Below are 25,639 nucleotides of genomic sequence, written 5' to 3' on the forward strand. Positions count from 1 at the left end.
GCACAAAAACAATGCATTTGAAACTCAAGCGCAGTGAATAGTGGAGTCTCTCTCTAAAGGCTCGCCTGGCCCTCGGGCCGCCCGTCACTCTACACATGTGAATCATGCAAATGTCAAGAGCAAAGGTCATCAAGGCAATAGGACTGAGACGACACAACAGACACCAGTAAGATTAAAAGACGACATCAGACTGAAAAGAAGACACACGTATAAAGAGATCATTTCAGACTTTTGCCATTTTGCTACATTTCTCTACTCAGTCAGATATTAAAAATAGACAATATTCAATCATTTGAGAGTTACTTTGTTACTTGCATCGGGTAAATGCAAGGAAGCAAATAAAAACCCTATTCCTTAGACAATAAGTCAGATCTTCATATTTATCATGGCGAGGATTCTATTCACAGGTGCAATTAAATGAAATGCACAGGAGATAACAGAATGACACCTAATGATAATAATAGATTTAATATAGCCCATTATGCTATTGTGATCCACTGTCCCTTATACACTCATGGAGAAGCCATTGAGTGGCCCCTATATAAGATGTGATTAAATTACTGTTAATGGGCTGCTATTTTTATACCCGACACACTTAAACCCTCTCCGCCTTCTGGATGAAGATCTGTGAGCATCAGTGACAGGTTTCATGGTCATAGATTCAGAGAAAGAAAGAAATTCATATGGAGATGTTATAAAGATGGAGATCGTTAAAGAGGTTTGAGCGGGGGTGAAAATTTGTATTTATATAATTGCACTTAATTGCAATATAATTGTATTTATATCATTTAATTGCACTTGTGAATAGAATCCTCGCCATGATAAATTTGTATTTATTTATTTATTTATTATGATATATTTTAGACAATAAAATTGTGGGATTTGTCAGGGCTTGATTTATTTGATCAAGTAAAAACAGTAATATTGTGAAATATTATTACCAGCATCATTACTCCAGTCTTCAGAGTCACATGATCCTTCGGAAATCATTCTAATATGATGATTTGCTGCTCAAGAAACATTTCTGATGATTATCAATGTTGAGAAAAGTTGCTTCATACTTTTGTGGAAACCGTGACACATTTTTTTCAGAATTCTTTGATGAATAGAAAGTTCAAAAGAACAGCATTTATTTAAAATGTAAATACTTTACTGTCAGTTTTGACCAATTTAATGTGTACTTGCTGGATAAAAGTATTTAAAAAAATCAGATATTCTTTGGCAGCAGTAAATAGTAACCCTATACTTTTTTGTAGCACTTTTTTTTTTGTCAAATAAATCTCTCAGCCTGCCTGCCTTTTCACCCTCTTTATAATTCAGATCATTTGTGGATAAAGCGATTAAACAGTGGGGATCTTCATGTTGTCTGGTGGAAAGAAACCCAGAAATCTTTAGCCCACCCTAAAATATCACAGTTCTTATTGAGTCTAACATGCGTTCACTCAATTTGAGAGATGATTATCTTCATTCGCGGTTTGCCATCAGAACGAGTTCTCCCATCTCATAAAATAAGCCAAATCACACACTGCTGCTCCTGTTGAGATGGTGTGATGACTGCGGGTGAGATGAACGACTTCTGACACTCACACAGCCAGACCTACTGCTGCAAACATCTTCTGCTTGTTGCTTCACAGTGAATATCTGTAACTCCCTCTCCCGTGATGTTAACGATTGAGAGTTCATGCTGTGCTGCACAATCTATAACCACGATTCCTGCTTGTGGTGAACTACCATTCAATAATAAGCTTTGAGCTTGAATGTGGGTGTTTCTTGGACTTTTATGTCTGAGGGTAGAGGGTAATTTTAAAACAAATTATAGACTTTAACTGAACGTGACAATAAATCTTGTAAACTTTTTCTTGCCTTGCCTTTTATGTTTGGATTGTATTGCTTGCTCTACCCTGTCCCAGACTTTCAAACTCAAAATATCAAAATTTGTCATAAAAATATGAATTTCTTCACAAATTATGATAATCTAAACTAAAAGTAAAATAAACAATTTTAATAATTATAAATGTTTTATATAAATGTTTACACAAACTAAACAAGCATAATTTTCTTCACAACCAACAATTTACCCCTAATAAAGTTATATTTCCATAAATAACAGTGGGCCTAACACAGAGCCTTGTGGCACTCCTTTTAAATAGACAAGATGGTAACGTCTGATGTATATTAAATAGATTCAAAATACGTGGACATATAATATTGATTTGAGCTGAAACTATCTTATAATATTACCTCATAAAGCTTCCCATAAGAAAGAATGTCAAAAATCTGACAAAAAGAAAAGAATTCAAACTTGAAGCATAATTAAACAAACCATTGATAGTGTGAAAAGTGTTTTAAGGAGTTTATTTTAGTTTCTTAAAAAAATCCACTGGGCCATAGAGTTGAATAAACACCCGTAGACGGTCAACGAGGGAGTATAATGCTAGCATGTCAAACTTCTAGATCTCGACAACATGAGTTTTCGTCTTCCAAACTTGATCCACGACAGCTTGCGAGCCAGAGGAAAGGTACGGTACACTTCAGCAGCTATGAGCGTCTTTCCAACAGATGGATCAAAGATGTGTAGTACACAGAAAATCTGGAGATCTTAATAATTCAGCAACTTCTTGTGTGACATGGAGTGTAGTTCAGCTCTCTCTCAAACAGGGCACATATGGAGAAGCAGACGCGCCTCTCGCAGAAAAACGCTAAACTAACAGGAGAAGTCCCCGAAGAGAGGAGAGCGAAAGCGAGAGAGGTAAGGATGGACAGAATGCGACTCAACCCCCCTGAGGCCATGCGAGACTTCTACTTTAGCATGTGTGTGTGTGTGTGTGCAGATGTGAACAGCTTGATACTGTGCACCAAATGCTGTAGGGAGAAATTCCTCCTGTTTCGCACGTTAATTTGTGCCGAAATTAGCCACCAGACTGAAATCTGCCATTCTTCAGATGATTGATTAAACTCACAAAGTTTATCAACTTCACTGCACAGATATAGAAACTAACCTGGTTTATGGCCCGTTCACACCAAAAACGATAACTATAGCGATAACTATATTAGCGTCCACAACAATTCAATTCAGTTCACATTTATTTGTATAGCGCTTTTCACAATACATATCATTTCAAAGCAGCTTTAGTCAACATTAAAATTTAGAGTAAAAATTGGATTCAGTGTATTGGTTTTTGGTCCAATAAGTAATACCTCAGTCTTATCCGAATTTAAGAGAAAATTGCTGGTCATCCAATATTTTACATCTTAAACACACTCTGTCAAATTGGATAATTTAGGGATTTTATCTGGTCGTGATGAAATATATAACTGAGTATCATCGGCATAACAGTCGAAACTAATTTGGCAACCGTTTGGCGGCATTTTCAGTAACTCTTACGAATGTTGCCATGGATGTCAGCAAAAGTTAGGAAATTTAAGATCTCGGGATGGTTGATTAACCAATCAGAATAAAGTATTCCAAAGAGCCGTGTAAAACTGTTCAATAAATAATTTATATGAAATATTTAGTAGATCAGTGTCCAAATAAACAATTATTTTACGAAGTAGTGCAGGTTTATCCAGTTTACTAATGAAACCTGACCTACTTAGCCATAGTTTACCTTTGTTTGTAAAGCAATATTTTATAGCAATATTTGGAATATAACAGAGAAAGATTTTATTAATAATAAAAGGTATGATGCAGAGTGGCTTTCAAATTGTGGTGTATTAAAATAGCATATGAATAACATGCGCAACGCGCCACTGACTTTAAGAAATGATCAAATAAATAAATAAATAAATTCAGCTAAGTAATATACTTCTGTAAACTGTGGTTAATGGCTCATAGCAACTTGGTGTATTGATATAGAATTTAACTGATGTGTGTTCACAGGTGTGTGCATATTGATTATTCTTCAAAATGATCTCATCCAATCAGAACTTAGAGCCAAAAACAGAATGTTTCCTTTTGCATCTCATTTAAATGTTATTCAGCATCTGCATTCCTGTTTCTGCTGTCGATCGATGGGGCACAGTGAGATTTCTCAACTCTAGTTGGCATGAATCTTTCAAACCTGTGCCACTGACACACACAAACACACAGCAATGTCTTCAGGCTGAGCTAGTTAGGTGGGCTGCATTCTCAGTCGCATGGTCTGTCCTCGGGCACACACACTTAATGTTTAACAGTGGAGCTGGTGGTGGAGTGAGAGATCGTCTCATTACCGGTGCACACACACATACACAAACCCCATTGACTGAGCTAATGATATTTTCTATTTCCTACCCCTAAACACTTTTAGATTTTCATTAGTGCGTTTTTATTTGGTCCCCACAAAGATAACCACACGAAAATATCATGCCATATATTATGGTTCGGGCTACTCCGTGACTTCTGTTCAGGGTTGCCAGGTCTGGACAAAATCAGGCCAAAGGCCAATCAAAAACAGTCCAAAACCAGCCCAATGACCCTATTGAAATCAACATATGCCACTCCCATACGTAAAGTACATATTTTACAGTTACTGTTATGCATTATACACGATTTCAACTTGAAAGTAATCATAAACAGTCTGTTTTCATTAAAGTCCCCTGTGGTGAAAATCAAGCTTTTAATGTGGTCTATGTAGGGTTTAAAAAAAAAAAAAATTGAATATGCTTTAAGACAAACCATGTGTTGACAAATTCATAAGTCGACACCATTGCTGAGTATTTTCTCCTTAAAACTGCAGTGAACCAAAGACAGTCTCAAAAACACGCTTTGAAATCGCTGGTGTTTCTGTCATCACGAACTACCATGTAACCAATCAGATCAACGTGTGATCGTCAACGAGTGGATCTCTGAGCTGAGTGAGTGAGTGGAGGCGGGGCTCATTTGCATATTCATAGAACCGCATATTCTAAATGAGGCAAGGGTGTAGAGCATGAAGACATTTTTTTCAAGAAAAAAACGTTTAAATACGTCATTTTGGTGATCAAAGATGAGTTTTAAGGGATACAATTATTGACAACAGGGGGACTTTAAATTAAGTCTATTATTATAGACAAAGACTAACTGTCAAGACTTTTGTTAAGTGAAATAAAACATTATTTAGTTTAATTTACAAAGTAAGTTTTCCAAGTTTGACCATTTTTGTGTGAACCAAATGTCCAAATGAGACTGATGTGATGTGATGGATAAATTCTCTCTCTGCTCATGTGCGATGGAACAGTAGTTTGGGCCGCTCTGGAAATCGAGTGGACATCAGAAAGGTCAGGGATTTAAATTTGCCCCATTCCCTTTTCCTCAGGCTCCATCATATCACTGATCATATATAGGTCAGATCCAGAGATTTTTCACGCTTATTTAACTTGATCTGCTCAATCAAACTCTCTTCCCAACAGCTATACCACAATCATACATTATATTTTGTGCTGTTTTGGGAAAGCTCCCAGACATTTTTTAAATTTTTTTATTCATAACACACTTAATCTGATACAACTTTGTTTAAGATGCTTCTTTAAACTAGTTAAGCTATAAATGAATGTGAATACCCAGCAAACATTGGTCCGACGGCAACATCGTGTCCCTGGCCTAAAGTAGTCGCCATAGGACGGCATAAATCGGATAACGTCATAGAGGTCCAAGTTCAACTTTCATTTTGGAACTATTTTTCAACCATTACGGGACGTGACGGAGGGACGTCTTGTCATCGGTCATTAAACAGCCAAATGTTCGCTGGGTAGCAGCTCAGATCATTTGGTCTTGGAATACTTACTATAGTTTCTTGGAAAATCTGAGCACAGCTTGAGACACTTTCCACTTTGAAACTCCTTTTTGGAGAACCTTAAACAGAAGTTGCTCGTCTTTTCTTCCCTATGGACTTCTTGCACAACTACTTCTGCGCTCTACTTGGATACTACTTCCGGTTAGAGCGTTCAGCGCATCTACATCCATGAGAATGCAGATCATTACTACGTTTTATGGCTGCCAATTGATTAAAACAATGAATAATGATCTCTGTATTAATTATCTTGAGCCTGCTGAAATGTTCCTATAAATATATTTTCTTTCCAACTGTGCATTCTGAATTATAAATAGGCTAAATATATTTATCCACTAATCTGGTGGAGTTCTATATGCTTGTCTTCTCATTAACAGTGTTTTTCTCTTACTGATATTTCATACCTGTTGAGTTTACATTTTTAAATGAATTTGACTAATAAAAATTATTGCTTGTGCGTTGGTGCTTTATTCCAGTCTTTTAATATAGTTGAATGAATGAATGCTCGCGAGGTGCCTGTAATGATGTTAAATATAGGCTATAGGCTATAAGCTATTTAATCAATCTTAAAGGGTTAGTTCACCCAAAAATGAAAATTCTGTCAGTAATTACTCACCCTCATGTTGTTCCAATCATGTAAGACTTTCGTTCATCTTCGGATCACAAATTAAGATATTTTTGATTAAATCTGATAGCTATCTCACTCCTCCATAGGCTTCCAGAGGGACCGAAACTCGCCGGCCCAGAAAGTCAGTGAAGAAAATGTTGAAATAGTCCAAGTGACTACAGTGGCTCTACATTAAGTTTATCATGCGACGACAATACTTTTTGTGCGAAAAAACAACAAAAATAACGACTTTATTCAACTATTAGTGTTCTTCAATGTGGGCCTCTGACGAGAGTTCACGGGAGCGCCACGACGCATGCGCGAGAACTGAGATTACGGCGTTCTTCTTCTACTACTACTTGTTACTGGCTGCTCACTCCTTAGGAGTATTATCGCCATCTACTGTACAAGATGACGTCCCGACATTGCCGGGAGCGCAAAACGGTCTGTTTACAAGCAGCTGAAGACGCGCGCTGTATGTAAAACTGTATTCGTAAATATGTCCGCAGATTTCGATGTAGATGAAGATTAGATTTTTTTTTTAACCAACCATACTTATTTGAACCAGAATACACAGACATTGAACTACAAGAGATGGAAGATGCTGCAACACAACCGCAGTCTGCTTCTGAAAGACAGAGAGCATTGGACAGCTGATGGTGTAAATGTAATCAGTGCCAAGCGATGCCTACTGAGGCCATCCTTAAAAATATTTTGGTTTGCCGTAACAGCCAAAAAAAAAAAAAAAAAAAAAAAAAAAAAAAGGGGTCGGTTGGTCGGTCTATATATAGCCTATATTCTTTCTTCTTTTTTTTTAAAGATTCAATGTAGAGTTTTGGTTCATTTAAGGGCGCCTCCATGTCCTCATTATATTGCCTGCATGCTACAATTAATACAAAACGAAATTCACTTTAAAGAAAGGCTTTCTACAAAAAGCCTACAGTAGCCTACAGAGAAATTTAATGTCGGAGCGTCTTGCAGGTGAGCATGTGGGGGGAGAGATACGATTTTCGATCAATCATCAAATATTATATTATTTTGCTTTTGTAAAACTGTATTCGTAATGTATGTAACTGTATGTCCCAATCGATGCAGCACACGCTCTCCTGTTCAGGCCATCCTTAAAAATAGTCTTGTTAGCCATAACCCGACCGACCCTGTCAATTTAGGACCGACCCAATTAATAATTTTTTTACCCTTTTGGACTAAAAAAGTCCCCTTTGGTTTTTAAGTTGATAAAAAAACGACTTGCCGGTTGTAAACTTGCGTTAACTTGCGAAAGAATATAGGCTATATATAGACCGACCAACCGACCCCTTTTTTTTTTTTTTTTTGGCTGTTACGGCAAACCAAAATATTTTTAAGGATGGCCTCAGTAGGCATCGCTTGGCACTGATTACATTTACACCATCAGCTGTCCAATGCTCTGTCTTTCAGAAGCAGACTGCGGTTGTGTTGCAGCATCTTCCATCTCTTGTAGTTCAATGTCTGTGTATTCTGGTTCAAATAAGTATGGTTGGTTAAAAAAAAAATCAAATCTTCATCTACATCGAAATCTAATTACTGACAGAATTTTCATTTTTGGGTGAACTAACCCTTTAAACAGTAACGCACACAGTGTAGAGGAGAATGACAGTCAACTACTTTGAATATTAATTAAGCATTTTGGGCATAAACATGTAAATAGTAAAAAGATTGACATTGAAAAATGACACAGAATGTTTAAAATATTTAATCCAAATAAATAAATGCTTGTGGTTCCTAGTGATGGTATTCATCTGTTCTATACACTTCAGCGTCGCGTCACTAGTTTAGACGAACACTGACACCATATTGTGAAATAATGGCGTATTTTTAACAGCCGCAGCTTTCTCAGATCGGCTTGGGTTGGATTAAAACTTCATGTTCCGATGAGTTTTGAAAATTCTACACACAGTAAACATCAGAACATCCCTTTTCCTGTCAATAAAAAAATTCCCAAAACCTTAATGCGGACTCACTGACCACAGTATATTGAAAGTAAACGTACTATTTCCAAACGGAAGTGTGTCACGAAGATCAGTGCAAGTGGTCCATTGTGACGTATATCCGAGTGAAACGCTTCTCGAACAAGAACAAATGTGGGCGGGGCTTGTTTTGTCTGTGGCTAATCGATTGGATGGTTGAGGTTTTCTATTGGTGGATCTCATGCGAGTGACAGGTTGCCCCGCCCTCGTCATCATAGAAGAGATGCTGCAAGAGTGAGGGGAAGTTATTCTCTCTTCCTACATTTTTCTCATTGAATATCCTGTTTCCCTTGGAAATGCTGCATGTGAATTTGAAAGAAGTAATGAATTGCGAATGCCGTTTCACATTGATTGTAATGTCATTGCTGTCAAAGAGAAATAATCGAGATATTAAAGGGATTTCATTTGTGATTTTTCCTTTCTTTATTGTTTCAGGCATTGGGTTTTGCTGAACTGCCCCTCTGTTTCAGTTAAAGGCCACAGCAGCAATGCAACATCGGGCACTGGCGCCGCCTGGTACACACACACACACACACACACACACACACACACACACAGAGATCTATCTACGGTAGAGTCTCTTTCGAACGCTCTCGCTGGCGTGACACAGTCATGTTCTAGTGTTTTATTTACTGCTCCTCGCCGAGCACGACACACACATACATCACTTTCACATCTGCTGACATCTCTGCGACTGACAGGAGCGTTTGATAAGACACGCATTTCTCCATTTCAGTGTGTGAGCTGATGACTGTGAGAGAGAACACGTGTCGAGTTAATACTATCCTGCACCGCTGCACAGTAATACTCTCTGATCGCAGAGACGAGGCCAATGTCTCCGTGTCGTTCAGGCCTCACACACACACTCACACACACACACGCGGTCCCCGTGCAGAATGGCTCGACTCCAGGAATAATTGAATGGTTGGATTCTTCTCGGAGCGCTGGTGCTGAGAGGTAGAGAGAGAGAGAGACTGACAGGATTCGGGAACTCATATCAACACCGTGTCTCTGGAATAATGCAGGCATGACAGTCAGCACCTCTGCTGTCAGATTAGCTGATCTCTGTGAGTGAACACCACAGACTTATGGGAAGCATGGCTTTTAATGAGGCTTTACTCTGGATTATGACTTGGGCTACACACACAGTTGGGGCTTTCTGATGAAACCGCAGACTAAAATTAGCCTTGGCGATATGCACATGAGATTAGTCGGCTGAAAGTTGACCGTTATCATATTATTAGTGCAAAAATCCTAGCTTGATTAGTATTTATGTCATGCTTTCCAGGGAAATAATATTTCTAAACATTTTTAACAAACAATAAAAAAATTAAAGGGATAGTTCACTAGTAATGTCTTTCTAGACACAAAAGATATTTTGAAGAATATTTGTAACCAGACAGTTGATTGGTCCCCATTGACTTCCATAGTATTTTTCAACTGTTTGGTTGTTGACATTCTTCAAAATATCTTCTTTTGTGTTCAACAGAAGACAGAAACTCACAGGTTTGGAACAACTTGAGTGTGAGTAAATGATGACAGAATTGTCATATTTTTTGTGTGAACTATCCCTTTAATTGCACTAAATGCACATGACAGCATCAGTTCATCATCATACTTGTTCTAAAACACTTTTTGTACAGTCCTTCTCTTCCTCCATCCTTTATCTGTTCCTGATCCACTTTGCACTGATTTATTTCTCCTGGATTTTTTTTTACAGCCAGTTCGATTCCATGCTGTCAATCAGTTTTATCAGATAGACGCTCTCTCTTTTTCTTCTGCGGATGCTAAAAGAGTGCAGACGAGCAGGCCAGGCGGATAGAGTACCTGTGAAACAAGGGTTAGGGTTTTCTTGATCACTGACAAACAGACAAATATTCACATGCATTCATCCAACATATGGGGGAGAAATCCTTCTGCAGTCTCAGTCAGTTTCATCTAATCCACTGATAATCTGCTCTACAGAGACGTGAGCTAGAAATAGCAGAGAAATCCAGCTGAAAAAAGCATAGTCAAGCATATTTTTCACTCACCCTGCTGACAAGACATCAGGAAGATTGTAAAAAAAAAAAAAGACAACAAACTTGAGAAAAGGCTTGCTGTGCTCGCATTTATCAAACACAGTCCCTTGTCTTACACTGCGTGACATTCAAATACAGGGATGCAACTCCTTAGTCATTCTGAGTCGTTATAAATGCAACTGCTGTAATTGCAGAAAAAAGACGATGCATAAAGCAAACTGCCTTAAACTTGCCCCACACAGCTGGCAGGGGGTAAACAGAAGCAGATAAAGGTGTAAAGAAACAGCGAAGAGTGTGTGATTAAGCTTTAACGTCAGGGAAGTGTTGTGTTTCGGGACCGGAGGGGTTTGGTAATGTGGCAGTTGGCTGTTCCCCGTGGAGTCTCCCACCTTCACACCAAACTCACACATAAACAAGGTCGACTCATTTAAAAACAGCTCCGGACACATTATTCAAATTCTATTCAGCCAAAGTTTGTCGTATTGGCAAGGCCATGCAGATTATGCACACCAATGTTGAATAAATTCACCCTTTGAAATCTAGTGTGAATATTTTAGGACATGAATTGCAAAAACTGAGCAAAAGAAGGACACAGCTTTTTTGTTTTAGGCCACTGAGACGACAATTTTTCAATAGACTTGAGTGAGGAATCATCACTTTTTGCGAACTTCTGAAATCTAAATTATCAAATGTTTGTGCATCTCATCAGATTTTACATGATTAAATGTGTGTTTAATATGTTAGTATTAATATTAATATTGTGTAATATTGTTAATTCTTAATTGCAAATTGCATTTTAATTCCATTTTAAATGAACTGCATTTTTTCATGAATATTGTCTGATGTGACTTTTTATTCACTGTGACACTGCTTCAACATATTTGATTTCATGCCCCACAAAATTAATTAGTATTGAATGTATTATTTTTTAAATATCAATATGTATTCATTTTATATTAATCAATTAATATTAATATAAACATTAAACTAATAAAATTAGTTTTCCCATTTTTATATAACTACCATGTTGCTGGGTCACAATCAGTTCATATATGGCTGTAGAACCTCGGATGGCCACAGGAACTAGTTTAGAAATAAAAGGTGAACTTCCCATGCAGTGTGTGTGTCAAGTCAAGTCAAGTCAAGTTTATTTGTATAGCGCTTTTCACAATACAGATTGTATCAAAGCAGCTTCACAGTATTAAATTAAAATAATACAACAAAGTTTGTTTCAAGAGGAATTTATTGATTGATAAAATTAAATTAAATATCCCCAAAATATCCCCAACTGAGCAAGCCAAAGACAACAGTGGCAAGGAACCGAAAAACTTCATCAAGTGACCTAATGGTGTCCTAAAACTCCATCAGGTGACCTAATGGAGAAAAAAAAACCTTGGGAGAACCCAGGCTCAGTCGGGGGCCAGTTCTCCTCTGGCATTTATGAGCTAGAGGCCGGATTGTAGTTTGAACTGTAGGATTATAAGAATGCCTGGCTGAAGAGATGCGACTTTAATCTAGTTTTAAACTGGGAGAGCGAGTCTGAGCAACGAACAGTATCAGGAAGACTATTCCAGAGTTTTGGAGCCAAATGTGAGAATGCTCTCCCTCCTTTGGTGGTTCTGGATATCCTAGGTATGACCAAAAGCCTTGAATTTAGTGATCTTAAAGAGCGCGATGGATTATAGGGTGATAAAAGATCCGTTAAATAGACTGGAGCTAAGCCGTTTAGGGCTTTATAGGTCAGTAGCAATACCTTGTAATTAATACGGAGCTTTATAGGTAACCAATGCAGTGATGATAAAATCGGTGTTATATGATCATATTTTCTTGATCTAGTAAGAACTCTAGCGGCGGCATTTTGGACTAACTGTAGCTTGTTTATTGAGGATGCAGGACAACCAGCTAGTAAAGCATTACAGTAATCCAGTCTCGAGGTCATGAATGCATGAACTAACTTTTCTGCATCAGAAACTGATAGCATATTACGTAGCTTAGCAATGTTTCTAAGGTGGAAAAATGCTGTTTTTGTAACATATGAAATATGATTTTCAAAAGACAGGTTGCAATCGAGTATGACACCCAGGTCTTTTACTGTAGAGGATAAAGTAACAGGACATCCTATGATGTTAAAGTTGTATTGTGCGAGGTTTTGTGGGCGGTTTTTTGAACCGATAAGTATTACCTCTGTCTTGTCTGGATTTAATAAAAGAAAATTACGGGTCATCCAATCTTTCATATCTTTAACACACTCTGTCAATTTGGAAAATTTTGCGTTTTCATCCGGCCGTGATGAAATATATATTTGAGTGTCATCAGCATAACAATGGAAACTAATTCCATGTTTCCTTATAATATTTCCAAGTGGCATCATATATATTGAAAATAACAGAGGGCCTAATACAGATCCCTGCGGCACTCCATAGTTTACTGGAGTTATGATCGATTTTTCTCCATTTAAATAGACAAAATGGTAGCGGTCAGATAGGTATGATTTGAACCAGCTTAGTGCTTGTCCTTGAACACCAGTATAATTTTGTAGTCGATCTAAGAGTAATGTATGATCTATAGTATCGAACGCAGCACTAAGATCAAGTAAAACTAGTATTGAGATACAGCCTTGGTCAGAAGCTAAAAGTAAATCATTTGTGATTTTAACGAGCGCAGTTTCAGTGCTATGATGCGGTCTGAATCCAGACTGAAACTTTTCATAGATCTCATTTTGTTGCAAGAAAGAGCCCAGTTGAGCGGACACCACTTTTTCTAATATTTTAGACATAAATGGAAGATTTGAAATGGGTCTATAATTTGCTAGATTATTATGATCTAATTGTGGTTTCTTAATGAGAGGTTTTATAACTGCCAGTTTAAATGTTCTTGGAACATGACCTAAAGATAAAGATGAGTTAATAATATTGAGGAGAGGCTCTTCCACTACAGGTAACACTTCTTTCAGTAGTTTAGTTGGTATAGGATCTAATAAACATGTTGTTGTTTTAGATGAAGTGATAAGTTTATTTAACTCTTTTTGTTCTATAGTTGTAAAGCACTGTAATTGTTCTTTCGGGGTGATAATTGAAGCTGAATTATAAGGCGCGATTGAAGATTGAACGTTTATAATTGTGGTTCTGATGCTTTCTATTTTCTCAGTGAAGAAGTTCATGAAATCATTACTACTGAACTGTAACGGGATATTTTGTTCGGGTGACGTCTGTTTATGTGTTAGTCTAGCCACGGTGTTAAATAGAAACCTTGGATTGTTTTGGTTGTTTTCTATTAGTTTGCGGAGGTGCTCAGCCCTGGCAGCTTTTAGGGCCTTTTTATAACGTGACATACTGTCTTTCCACGCGATTCTAAAGACCTCTAAATTAGTTTGTTTCCATTTACGCTCTAAAATACGCGTTTCTCTCTTTAAAACATGCGTAGTATTGTTATACCATGGTGCTTTATTTTTCTCTCTGACCTTTTTTAATTTAATAGGTGCAACCACATCCAATGTTCTAGAGAGAATGGTGCTCATAGTGCTAGTTAGTTCTTCTAGTTCATCTGTTTGTTTGGGTTCAGGCAGCAGCTGAGACAGATTAGATAAGCAATTTGAGAAATTATCTATGGTGGATGGGAGGATTGTTCTGCCTGGTTGATAACGCGACGCCGCATGACATATTACAGCAGTACGTAATATGCAAGTTACCATGTAGTGATCAGTGACTTCATCACTTTGTGGAATGATATCTATATCGGTCGGATCGGTTCCATGTGATATAATTAAATCGAGTGTATGATTAAGACGATGAGTTGGTCCGGTGACGTTTTGCTTGACCCCAAATGAATTTAATAAATCTGTAAACGCAGCTCCTAACGCATCATTTGGATTATCTACGTGTATGTTAAAATCTCCAACAATTAATGCTTTATCGACATTGACTAATAGGTCTGAGAGAAAATCTGCAAACTCTTTTAGGAAATCAGCGTAAGGCCCTGGCGGTCTATATACGGTAGCCAAGGCTAGAGATAATAGGGATGTTTTTCTAACATCTAAGAGCGTAACATTTAGTACAAGTACTTCAAATGAAATAAACTTATAACCCGTTTTCTGAGTAACATTTAGAATATCTTTATAAATGGTTGCAACACCTCCGCCACGGCCAATCAGACGGGGCTTATGCTTATAACAGTATCCAGGAGGAGTAGACTCATTAATACCGAAATAATCATTTGGTTTAAGCCAGGTTTCAGTAAGGCAAAGTACATCGAAGCTATTATCTGTGACTATTTCATTTACAATAACTGCCTTAGGTGTGAGTGATCTAATGTTTAGAAGACCTAGCTTTAGAAATAGTTTTTGTTTACTAATAGCAACATTTTCTGTTTTAATAACAATTAGATTTTTCCTAGATCCTGCATTAGATTTATTATTTGATCTCACTAAACGAGGAATAGACACGGTTTCTATGCAATGTTCTACACTAGTATTTATATCAGTTGAATTGGTGCAGCAGAGACTATGATTTTGACTTTTGGTTACTAGTCAAAGGGTATTTAACATTTTGGAGATGTTATCTGACAGAAGATCCGCTCCGAATCTGCTTGGGTGTAAGCCATCAGCACGGAAAAGCCTAGGATGCTCCCAAAACAGATTCCAATTATTTACAAAGAGCAGTTTCTGCTCATTGCACCATGACATTAACCATTCATTTAGCGCAAATAATCTGCTGAACTTTTCATGCCCTAGTCGGTACGTGGGAAGCGGTCCTGACACAATGATCGTTGTTTCAGGCGATGTGCTGCGTACCGTATCGATTAGATTCCTGAAGTCTTTCTTCAGAATCTCCGTCTGGCGCAGCCTGATGTCGTTCACTCCCGCGTGCAGGACCACAGTTCCGACGCGCTCGTCACCGTTCAGGATCTCGGGAACGCGAGCAGCGATTTCAGAAACACGAGCACCAGGGAAGCAGTGACTTTGCACCTTACTTTTACCTAACGTAGCGTGTACGTGCCGAACGATGGAATCGCCGATGATCACAGCATCGCGTTCTGTTTCGCGTAGAGGGGAGAAGCGGTTTTGTGTGGATAACTCGAAAACCGGGAGGGTCGGAGAAAGTCTTGGTCTAAACCTGACTCGCGTCTTCCGCTGCGGAACCACCCAGGCTTCGTGGTGGCGTGTTGGAGCCGGAGTGAACGAGACCATGGCTGATTGCGACCGATGCTGAGGAACGCACGGAGTAGACGCGGTCGGAGTCAGCGGGTTAGTAACGTTAAACACTGATTTGTGTGCATCGGCGCGTGATGTTTCAAGAGCCAAACACCGGTCTCTCAGCTCGGCCTGTCTCAATAAAAGGTTGTGGATCTGTTTCTCAACAGCTTCCAGCTCAGACTGCAGTGCGTGAAGCTCAAATGTGTCCTCACCTGCACCAAGCGGTAGACTACTTACATCTGATATATTCGCCATTTTAACAGATGGACAGTGAGTTAGCAACGAAGCTACCAGTGATGCTATCAATATTAATACTAATTTATATTATAAGTTTGTTTGTAAATGAGTGTGGAGAAGACGCGTTCAGCCGTGATCCACGGACGTAACCTTTAAGAGTATGCAGCGTTGGATCACTAATAGGCTTGAGACGCGTCTGCTCAACAGTCCGCGTTGTAACTATGAGGTTTTTTAGTGGTAGGGGTGTAGAGTAGACGCACGATAGGCGAAAAAAAAGTGTTTGTTTATAAGTGAGTGTGGAGAAGACGCGTTCAGCCGTGATCCACGGACGTAACCTTTAAGAGTATGCAGCGTTGGATCACTAATAGGCTTGAGACGCGTCTGCTCAACAGTCCGCGTTGTAACAATGAGGTTTGAGCAGTAGTGCTTCTCAGTGAGGAAAAGTAGAAAATGTTCGTTGTAAGCGAGTTTAAAGAGAAAAATCAAGAATTATAAATCAAATCGATAGAGCTCCAAAAACAACAACGCATTCAGACGCAACGCATGATAATGACAGGACAAGACATTACTCACCGTGTTTGTTGAGTGTTTCTTATTCACCTGAGCTTTTATGAACTCAAAGGCGCGAACGAAAATAAATAAATAAAAATAGCTGAGCGCAAGGGTGGCGCGTTAACAGGCTAGCGAATTACTAGCGTGTTGTGCGTCATGGTTGGGTAAGCTGTATTTAGTAGTAATATAAACAACTAGAAATTGTAGTAAATGATGGTTCAAAACAAGGAAATACGAGGCTAAGACGGAGCTTACAGCTCCGAAGCAAACACACTCACAGCAGGCAGCGAGAAAAATCAAGAATTATAAATCAAATCGATAGAGCTCCAAAAACAACAACGCATTCAGACGCGACGCATGCATAGACTGTAAAAAATATGGACCCATATGTGTGTGTGTGTGTGTGTGTGTGTGTGTGTGTGTGTGTGTGTGTGTGTGTGTGGAGCTTTACAGACATGGTCACAATGGAAAAGAGCTGCAAAACTAAATCTAATAAAAACATATATGTTAATTGTAATACAAATTATATAAATATTAGTTGAAAAACTAAGGTAATGAAAATTTGAAATGTTGCTTTTTGCAATAAGCTGAAATAAAGTTTAAGCTGAGGCACTAAAATAATTAACAGAAAATCACTGAAATTAAAACTGAATTAAAATAAATTAAACCTAAATATCATGACGAATAATGAATAAAATGACAAAAGCACATAACGGAATTACTAAAAAATTAACTCAACTAAAGTTAACAGCAAAAATAAAATAAAATAATAGCTAATTTAAAAATATGAATAAAACGTACTCGGTTACTAACGTAACCTCGGTTCTCTCTAGAAGAGGGAACGAGTACTGCGTAAGATATCTTACGCTAGGGGAAAATCCTTTTCCGCGAGATATTGAAGCCAAAAATTATCCTTAATTTTGTAATAATGCAAAACGCGTTGCAGCAGCAATGCAGACATAGGCGAGACAGCTTGCGCGCCTATTGGCTGCTCTGCGGCAACTGCAGCAGCCTATCGAGCGAGGCCTGGCGTGACGCCAGACCCAATCAGGGCACTTCGCGCCCGCTGCGTCACGTCCTGCCGAAATGGGCGTGGTCTAGGCCTATAAATATCGCTCGCAGGCAGCTATTATCTGGTTTTTCATCATCGAAGCAACCAGAGCGTGTGCATGCACGGCAAGATACGCAGTACTCGTTCCCTCTTCTAGAGAGAACCGAGGTTACGTTAGTAACCGAGTACGTTCTCTTACGAGAGGTCTCTCGTACTGCGTAAGATATCTTACGCTAGGGGACCCAATGTAAAACGCCGTGCATGCTGAGATCTGACACCAAAGACCCAAGGGCGAAAACCCGGGGTACATATAGTGCACAATCACTCAGGGAACTCACAGGGAGTCCGGGAAGAGGGAGGGGTGCAGCCTCACTTTTCCACATATAGTAGCGTCGATGGGACGCGAATTTCATCATACAGACAGGGCGGGGTACGGCCTGAACTGATGGGGAAAATGTGGGTCTTACACAGTTTGCCCAGCTTTATACTGTCGAACATTGAGCTATGCTCAGCAGACGCAGCATTCTGAGCTGATCGCATCAGGTCAGATAATACTGGTAAATTTAGACCGACAGCAGCCTGGCCTGCAGGGCGGGAACCTCTAGGTTATAAAACCTTATAAATGTAGACGGGGAGGCCCAGCCTGCCGCCATACAAATATCTTGCAAGGCAATCCCACTTGACCAGGCCCACGAAGAGGCCATGCCTCTCGTGGAGTGCGCTCTGACACCCAATGGGCACTGCATGCCCTTAGAGGCGTATGCCAGCGCTATAGCATCAACTATCCATCTGGATAGGCTCTGTTTCGACGCGGCTAGTCCCTTAGAAAGTCCGCTAAACGAAACAAAAAGCTGCTCCGTCTGTCTGAAAAACAGACGAGCGAGACACATAAGCTCGTAATGCCCTGACTGGGCAAAAGGAGGCTCGCGTCTCTTTCCTCATCAGGGACCGGTAGGGCTGACAGGGAGATAACCTGCGCCCTAAACGGTGTGTTGAGGGATTTTGGAACATAACCGTGCTTAGGTTTGAGTATAACTTTTGAGTCATTGGGCCCAAACTCCATGCACGCCGCGCTCACAGAGAGCGCGTGCAGATCCCCTATGCGCTTCACTGAAGCGAGAGCCAGCAAAAACACCGTCTTGAAAGACAGGTGTTTCAAATCGATTGACTGTAAAGGCTCAAATGGCGCACCTTTCATGGCTTCCAGAACCGTAGAAAGGTCCCATACGGGGACTGAGGGAGGTCTGGGAGGATTCAGTCTCTTAGCTCCTCTAAGGAAGCGGATGACTAAATCGTTCCTTCCTATTGACTGACCAAGCGTTGTTTCTGAGAACGCTGCTATAGCCGCCACATAAACTTTGAGCGTGGAGGGGGCCCTGCCCCCATCCAACAGCTCTTGTAGGAAGGAAAGCACCTCCGTCACACCACAGTTTGTGGGTGACACACCACGGGCTGTGCACCAGCCCGAAAACACCGACCATTTCGAAGAATAGAGTCGTCTTGTAGACGGAGCTCTAGCCTGCGTGATCGTGTTTAATACTCCTTTAGGGAGTCCAACATGTACCCGTTGATGGCCCAGACATGAAGGGACCATAGTTCCGGGTGAGGATGCCAGATCGAGCCGCGGGCCTGTGAGAGGAGATCTCTCCCCATTGGTACTGGCCACGGGGCAGTACTTGCTAACTGCATCACGACTGGGAACCAAGGTTGTTTTTTTCCAGAACGGTGCTACCAGCAGTACTGAGCATCCTTCTTCCCTGATCCGTTCCATCACCTGAGGCAGGAGAGAGACGGGGGGAAAAGCATAGAGCGGGCGGCGGGGCCACACATGGGCCAGCGCGCTCCTGCTCTTGGAGAAAAATTCTTGACAGTGAGCGTTTTCTTGAGACGCAAACAGGTCCACTTCCGCTCTGCCAAATTTCTTCCACAGCAGATGGACTGTCTGTGGGTGTAGAGACCACTCGCCTGCCGGAACATTGTTCCTGGACAGTCTGTCCGGTCCTATATTCAAGATCCCTGGCACGTGCGCTGCTCTGAGCGAGCGCAGGTTGCACTGAGCCCAGGAGCTTCTCCCGTTCTGACCACTGGCCGAAGAACGGTCTGCCCTCGAGCAGCGCTCCCCATCCCGAGGTGGACGCGTCCGTGGACACCACTTTCACCCTCGAGGAAGTCCCCAGGCTTACACCTGATTGGTACCAGTCGTTCGCTTTCCAGTGTTTCAGAGCTGTAACGCACTTCTGATTGACCCTGAGGCGAAGCAAACCGGGTGCCCACGCTTCGCGTGGGACTCGCGCTTTCAGCCAAAAACTGCAGCGGGCGCATGCGGAGCAGACCCAGCTGGAGCACTGACGATGCTGAGGCCATGAGACCTAGCATCTTCTGAAATCTCTTGAGCGGGACAGACGCGCCGCAGCGAAAAGAGTTCGCTGTGCGTCGAATGTCTACCGCGCGCTGTTGTGATAGTCGCGCTATCATGGATAGTGAGTCCAGTTCTGTGCCCAGGAAAGATATTTTCTGACTGGGTGACAGGGAGCTCTTCGCCCAATTGACACTCAGACCCAAATCCTCGAGGTGATCGAGTAAAATGGTCGTGTGTTCTATGAGCACTGCGCGAGATTGCGCTAGAATCAGCCAATCGTCCAAATAGTTCAGCACTCGCATGCCTCTCATTCTGAGGGGTGCGAGCGCCGCATCCATGCACTTCGTAAATGTACGGGGTGCTAGGGACAAACCGAACGGCAGGACTGTGTACTGATATGCCTGGCCCTCGAAGGCGAATCTCAAATATCGCCTGTGACGTGACGCTATCTGTATTTGAAAATACGCGTCTTTCAGATCTATTGACACAAACCAATCTCCTTGGCGAATCTGCACAAGGATTTGCCTGGTCGTGAGCATCCTGAACTGTCGCTTCACAAGCACTTTGTTCAGTTGCCTTAGATCTAGTATGGGTCTGAGACCCCCGTCTTTTTTCGGTACCAGGAAGTATCTGCTGTATAGCCCTCCTTCGCTCTGAACTTGAGAGAGAGGCTCTATGGCCCCTTTGCTCAATAGTTTCGTCACTTCGGCTCGAAGTAGATGTGCTACATCTGTTTTTACCGTGGTCTCGACGCGCGCCACATAGCGGCGAGGGCGTCGGCGAAACTGCAGCGAATAGCCTCTTTCTATAATGTTCAGCACCCACTTCGAAACCCCGGGTAGCTTTGCCCATGCGTCTGCATGGATCGCTAGGGCTTGAATACGAAGCGCGCTCCGCTCGCTCAGCGATGGAGAAGCTTCGGTGTGCTGTAACACAAGCGTGGCGCTCGTGACATTTGAGGCATGGGGCGCGCTGATGACAGCGGGCAGATTGCCCGCGCTCGACTCCTCTGCGGTGGTTAACCGCGAGGGGGAGGGCTGGGCGGTTCCCGTGGGAACTGTCATGTCTATGTGTGGATGTGGGCGCGGGACAGCGGGCACATTTATCACACCGAAAGCATCGTTCGCTTGCGTGAAGCGAGTGCACGTTGGTTTCGTTTTTACAGAAACCGTGAGACATGCATAGCGTGGTGTTAGTGGGCACATTCACCATGTCTGAAGCGCAGTCGATTCATGTGCGCGAGCCCTGTGTGACGGGCTGTGCTTGTGTGTAGAGATGGGCACTGGGCAGTGGGCATTCTTCTTACACATAAAGCACCATCGGCCGTGGCCGGGACACCAGAAAAATTCACACTTATGGGATTTATCTGGGTAGCCGTAAAAACGGCGTTTGTGTGCAGGCAAGCGGGTGACAGAACCGACTTGTTTACTGCAGGATACACTGGAACAGTCACATTTACTGGAACTGAACGAGCGAGAAGTTGCCATAGAAACAGAGAGCGTCAACATGCTGGCGTTTATTGCAGGCCTGCGTGCATTACAACAGGCTTGTTCACTGCAATATTGACATTTCCAGTCGCCTGAATTCCAGAGGGGAATGGGAAATGTATAGGAAAAAGGAGGTTGGTCCATCCGCAGCGGGACCAGAAAACGCTATTTTCTCCTTTCGCCAGTGACGCACGGAAACCATAGAAACGGTGTTTGGGTGCAGGCGAGCGGGTTGTACAACGCGCTCGTTGGCTGCAAAATACACATCTGCAGTCGCCTTTTCAGGGAACTGACAGAGCGAGCATTGACGGCATAAGAGAGCGTCAACGTGCTGGCGTTTGTTTGCAGGCATGCGTGTATTACAACAGGCTTGCTCACTGCAATACTGACATTTCCAGTCGCCCGAACTTCAGAGGGGAATGAGAAATGTACGAGAAAGAGGAGGTCGGTCCGTCCGCGGGGGGACCAGAAAACGCTCTTTTCTCCTTTCGCCAGTGACGCACGGAAACCATAGAAACGGTGTTTGGGTGCAGGCGAGCGGGTTGTGCAACGCGCTCGTTGGCTGCAAAATGCACGTCTGCAGTCGCTTTTCAGGGAACTGACAGAGCGAAGCATTGGCGGCATAATTTTAACTGCCGCTAGACCGGGATTCGAACTCCGGTCTCTCGTGAGAAAAACCAATGATTCCGCCACTGAGCCACAGGGGGGGAACGCAAAGGTCTTCGGATGCACGAGCATATAAGAGCGTCACATGCTTTCTTCGGCGTATGCTTGCAGGCGCGCTTGTATTAAAACAGGCTCGCCTGCTGCAATATTGATATTTCCAGTCGCATGGTCAGGGAACTGGGAATATGTATGAGAAATTGAAGGTCAGTCCATCCTCGGAGGGACTAAAAACACACCTTTCTCCTTTCGCCGGTGAGTGACGCATGAATGGGGCGCAGAAGGCAGGGTAGCTTTCTTATAACGTAAAGAAAAACTAACCCCGACCGTCCGCTTCCAGCCTCCCTTGTGAGCGGCGCAGTTTGCGCGGCTTGAACAGAGGGAGAGAGAAAGCTAGCCCCGTGACCGCCCGCTCCTGACATCCTCTGTGAGCGGTGCGGTGTGCGCGGCTCGAACAGAGGGAGAACAGGTATCGTCCCCCAAGCAGGCAAGGCAAGCGGGCGAACCGGCAAGCTTTGCGTTTTGGGGGGGGGAGGAGCAGTCTCGGAGAAGGATGCCAGGTGAGTCCTCAGAGTCACCATAGGCAGAGCGAGTGCGAGAGCTGCGTGATCAGGAAAAGGGGCGTCTTGAAAAAGACGCCCAGCTCTTTTAGTGCAATGGGAGTGTGTGTCGCGGCGGCGAGCACACACACATACATAAACACAGTAGCAGAGAAAGGATATAATGCCGGAAAGCGCAGCAGGAAGGCAAGGAAGGCGGCGCGGCCAGCGACTTCAGTGACTCGTCCCGCTGAAGGTGCTCTCTTTCAGACGGCGCGGCTTCTTATCCAGCTCCAGCGATGCGTGTGCTTCGCTTGAAGGATGAAAAATCAGATAATAGCTGCCTGCGAGCGATATTTATAGGCCTAGACCACGCCCATTTCGGCGGGACGTGACGCAGCGGGCGCGAAGTGCCCTGATTGGGTCTGACGTCACGCCAGGCCTCGCTCGATAGGCTGCTGCAGTTGCCGCAGAGCAGCCAATAGGCGCGCGAGCTGTCTCGCCTATGTCTGCATTGCTGCTGCAACGCGTTTTGCATTATTACAAAATTAAGGATAATTTTTGGCTTCAATATCTCGCGGAAAAGGATTTTCCCCTAGCGTAAGATATCTTACGCAGTACGAGAGACCTCTCGTAAGAGAACTAATTAGATAACACTGGCATGAAAATGTTCAAGTAATCTTATTTTGTGAAAAAAATAAATGCGTATGGAAATGATATTGTCGCGTGTATTGTTTGTTTTGGTTTCATTTTCCCTGTGTTTCCTGTGCTCGTTTTTCCTTATAGTCATCGTTGGATTCCTCGGTTGTTAATTAAACACAACTGGTCTGTTTTCCGTTGATTACTCTGCCTGTGTTTAAGACCTCAGTTCGTTCAGTTCACTGTCTTTATTTTATGTGGTTGTGTGTTAGTTTTCTCCTGCAATCTCCAGTGTGGATCTTTGTGGACCACCGGCGACCTGACAGATATGAGGGTGAGTAAATCATAAGATCATTTTATTTCTGGCTTACCTACTCCTTTAACTCAAGATGCAGACTTTTGTAGCCGGAATATTCTTCCGGTTCCTCTCACAGGATACGGAGGAAAACAACAGGAAACACATTGACAAAAGAACTAATTCTGTTTTGTTTCATTCTTTTCTCTGTATACCTCTTGATAGTGTATTTTTCATTTGTTGCTTTATGAATGTTAACTTTACAAACTGCACATAAAAGTACAATTTATGTTCTAGTTTGGGATTTTGTTCACTTGAAAGATTTAGTGAACAAAGAAAACAATGTAAAACTCCTAGTCTGAATTTTTCTTTTGGATAAGAAGGAGACAAATCTGTACATCTTTCAAAAAAAGTGTGTGCGTGTGTGTGTGTGTGTGTGTGTGTGAGAGAGAGAGAGAGAGAGAGAGAGAGAGAGAGAGAGAGAGAGAGAGAGAGAGAGAGAGAGTGTGTGTGTGTGAGAGAGTCTGTGTGTGTCTGTGTGAGTCTGTGTGTGAGTGTGTGAGTGGTTCACAGGGCCAAAATAAGCAGCAGAAGTGCACTTCTATTTCCTCTAACTCAGAGTGCAGGGGTGAAGAGTCAGGCGAAGGACAGTATGACAGATCGAGGGAAGGTAAAGTAGAGGTCAACGTCGCAATGGCCATTTCCTGCCTGATCTCTATCTCGCTCTCCATTTCACTACACAACACCTGGGAGAACTACACACACATACAGCCTTCACAACACACACTACACACGGAGAAGCTCTTCACTCGTCTCTGGGCTGCAGTGCAACAAATAATCCATAGTACATCAAGGAAAGTTCACCAAAAAAGCAAGTTCTGTCATCATTTCTTCACCAGCATGACGTCTCAAATTCGTTTGACTTTCTTCTGTGGAACACAAAAAATATTTTGAAAAATGCCTTCATGTTTTTTTTGTCCACACAATGAGATCCAGTGTTGTTTGGACCGTCAATGTCCTTCAAAATATCTTCTCTTATGTTCCGTAGGTTTGAAATTACATATGGGTGAGTGAATAATGACAAGTTTCATTGTTAGAAGATTTGTAGGGTGTTGCTAGGGTGTTTTGGGTGGTTGTTAGGGCTTTGCTAGATTGTTAAATTGTTCATCATTGCTAAGGCCCCGTCCACACTACTGCGTTTTAGTTTAGAAACGGAGAATTAAAACGAATACGATCTCCGTCCACACCAGCGTTTTAGCTGCGTATTAGAACTGATCTCCGTCCACATTAAAACGACTGAAAACGCGGATCACGTGACCATTCACCAACACTGGGCATGCGTGTGCCGGTGTAAACACAATTTCATTGATAAAAATGATCCCACCATGCGCTGGTTCTTCCCGGGTTAACCCAAAACCGACGCTCCATGTACGGTCGGTACCGCCGCTGCACACGGGAATTGTCACAGATCGCTCGAATAATAGCTTGCCTCCGGCGCATGTAGGCAGTTATAGCATTGTAAAATGCAGAATTTACTTGCACAACAGCTGCTAGCAAAGCTATACGCCATGACTGATGATACCCAATCATAGAGCCGAGCGTGAGCCTCTACTACGTCATCACCCTCCGGAGATTCAAAACGAAAAACGGGTCAGCAGCGTTTCTAAACTTCTCCGTTTTGGGTCTCCGTTTTTGCCGTTTTAGTGTGGACGGGAGGTGCAAACGTAGCAAAAGGTCTCCGTTTTTAAACGAAAACGCAGTAGTGTGGACGGGGCCTAAGTGGTTACTCTGTGGTTACAATATTGTGAGTGTATACTAGGGTGTTTTGAGTGGTTAGACTTTGCTAGATGGTTGCTTTGCTGTTGTGGCTGGTTGCTGAGGCGTTGCTAAGTAATTGCTAGAGTGTTCTGGAAAGTAACTATTGTCTTTCTAGGTGGTAGCTAAGGTGTTTTGGGTGGTGACTTGTTGCTATGGTGCTCTGGAAGTAGGTAAGTATGGTTGCTATCTTGTTGTGGGTGTAATAATAAAATTGCAAGGCTGTTGCTAGGTAGTTACTCTGTGGTTTTAATGTTGTGAGTCGTTACTAGGGTGTTACTAGAGGGTTGTTCATGGTTGCTATGGTGTTCTGGCTGGTTGCTAAGGCATTGTTGAGCAATTCCTAAGGTGTTGTGTAAGGTAACTATTGTCCTCGTAGGTGGTAGCTAAGGGGATTTGGGTGGTATCTAGGTCTTTGTTAGATGGT

The sequence above is a fragment of the Leuciscus leuciscus genome (genome assembly GCF_965113295.1).
Source record: "Leuciscus leuciscus genome assembly, chromosome: 14".
Lineage (NCBI taxonomy): Eukaryota > Metazoa > Chordata > Actinopteri > Cypriniformes > Leuciscidae > Leuciscus > Leuciscus leuciscus.